A 2,781-nucleotide genomic window follows, 5' to 3' on the forward strand; every position below is an offset into this window, starting at 1 on the left:
TAATAATACAACAAAATTAAACAACAGTAAATTAATTGCCCCTCATTGCACAGTGCCATCTTTTGGGGAACTCAGTAAACATTAAGTAATCAAGAAAACTAAAAATGAGGTTACATAGTTACGTAGTGGTAAAATAAACACACATATCAACACGCGTATAATTGCATAATTATTTAAAATTATTAATTTTCTCCGTCATAAATTATACCTAACCGAAATTATATCGCATCCATATCAAATCCATATGCATACGTATACAGCACTTAATAATGGCCACTAAAGTGGGTACTTTGAAAAAAATAACATTGACCTCTGTCATTTGCAGTGCCGGATTAACCCTTTTAAGCAAAATAAGCACTTGCTTAGGGCACCACGTCTAGGCACCAAAACCGTAGGCAAAACAACGCGCAGGCTGCATCAGCATTGCAGTGGTCGTGGAGTAGGTACCAACATGAAACTTTTATACGTGAACAAGTACCTACCCATCTAATAACGAAGGGTCAGAGGGACAGTGAGGGTACGTAAAAACATCTCCAACGTAGGCTTTCGGTTTGACCATACGCGGAGGCCCTTAATGTCATGGAAAAATCTTGCTTTCGGGCTTGCGGCCAGCCGATTATTTCGACATAGGTTACCGATTATATAGCGAATTTTGCTCTATTGCACGCCAGATTCGTCGGCCAAGCCGAGTTGCTCCTTAACCGCGATCCTGAGACCTAACTGTCAAAGTGTTATAAGGGGCCCCGTGAAAGCCGAAAACTAAAAGCATCCTATCAAGTAGCGCTTTCGAGTGAAGCCAAAGAGCGAGCAGTAGAAGAGACGTGATTACATGCATAGATTCGATTTCAAGCCACTCTTTTGCAGTTCGGCGTTAGGTCTTATGCGAGGCCTTCTGCCTTACGGCAAAGTTGATCTTCTGCCTTAATTACACTTGGGCGTGGATCCAAATCCAAGCTTTCCTCTTTCGCAGCTGGGCCTTCTGCCTTGCTCACACTTCGCCAATTCAATTCACTTGGTCAATTCCAAGCTCTGCTTTCTTGCATCTTTTCACCTCTCTTGCATCAAACAACCTCGCTGAGACCCTTAAATATCGAGCCCTATGCGAAGCTAGGCTGATAAAAAACTGTCCCATCCCTTCTCTGTATGAAATCCTGGATTCGCGCCTGGTTGGGACTAAAAGTAAAAATATACAACTGTCTATCAAATTGTGTTTTTTATATCGAACATTTTTCGCGCTCGCTTCGCTCGCGTTTAAATAACGTTCTAAGATATGATAAAGGTGACATTCGGGTGGCGACTGCAGCAGCATTACTCTGTTGCAACGTTACTGCTGCAGCACTGTCCATTTTCGTGATAAAATGATGTAACTGATTTCCATACTAAAATTAAAAATGTACAACTGTCTATCAAATTGCGTTTTTTACTTATATCGAAAAATTTTCGCGCTCGCTTCGCTCGCGTTTTCAATCACTTTCTAAGATATGATAAAGGTGACATTCAGGTGGCGACTGCAGCAGCATTATTCTGTTGCAACGTTACTGCTGCAGCACTGTCAATTTTCGTGATAAAATGATGTGTCTGATTTCCATACTAAAAGTAAAAATGTACAACTGTCTATCAAATTGCGTTTTTTATATCGATAAATTTTCGCGCTCGCTTCGCTCGCGTTTTCAATTACTTTCTAAGATATGACAAAGGTGACATTCGGGTGGCGACTCCAGCAGCATTACTCTGTTGCAACGTTACTACTGCGGCACTGTCAATTTTCGTGATAAAATTATGTGACTGATTTCCATTCTCAGCTGTAATGTGAATGCGGCAATGAACGTCACCCAATTTACAAAAAAAAAATTATGTAATCTTGAGGACCCTAGGGAGAGGGGGCACCATCTAGAAATGCTTAGGGCATCAAAATATCTTAATCCGGCACTGGTCGTTTGCGGAGTCAAACGATTTGGGACTCTCATTTTATACGCATTTCCATGCTTTCCCGAAAAAAAACGAATCATTCGCGAAAGTCTCGCAACGCATTGAGGTTACAAACGGCACGCGGTCTTCCTCAGGAGTCTGAAGAAGACCACGGTGAGTGGCGCTCTAGCCAGGCAGGCGGCTTCGCTTTCGCTCGCGCGCGTATACCTTACTGCATCGTCCGATATACACCTACTACTCTGTCGTTAAAATCACGTGTAAAATTTAAATAAAGGCGAAACAAACTATTGAATTTGGAGTGTAGTTTTATTTAGTGGTACCTTTTAACTGTAAACCATTTTATCTGGACTACAGTCCTCTAGCATATCCATCTGTCAACTTTACTTCAAGCTCCGCCTCCAGGGGAGAGGGAGAGAAATTAGGATTAGAAATTAGCCGCTTACTGACACAGACCGAATTCCACGCGGGCGGAGCCGCGGGCACAGCTAGTTACTTTATAAACTTCATAATTTATTTTTTTTGCGAGTCACCATTAGGATAAATAGGTTCTAAGTAAGTATATAGTTATCTAGTAACAAACTCTTCCAAACCAAAAGACCTTAGGTACTTTATTAGACATAAGATAATTAGGGTAAGTGGATTGTTACTGATGTACACCTTTAGTTTCAGCTGTATCTGCTGTCAAGCTGTTATTATAGTTTATCTCTACATATTCTCTACATAAGCTTTTAAACGGTACTGTTTATCGTGTACGAACGGTAGGTACAAGTGCATAATAAATTATTATGAACGTTATTTTTTCTTGAACAATGTAGCATTTACCTTAGTAAACTGTTATTGCACTCGGCACCC

This window comes from Cydia splendana, chromosome 6 (assembly GCF_910591565.1).
Source record: "Cydia splendana chromosome 6, ilCydSple1.2, whole genome shotgun sequence".
NCBI lineage: Eukaryota > Metazoa > Arthropoda > Insecta > Lepidoptera > Tortricidae > Cydia > Cydia splendana.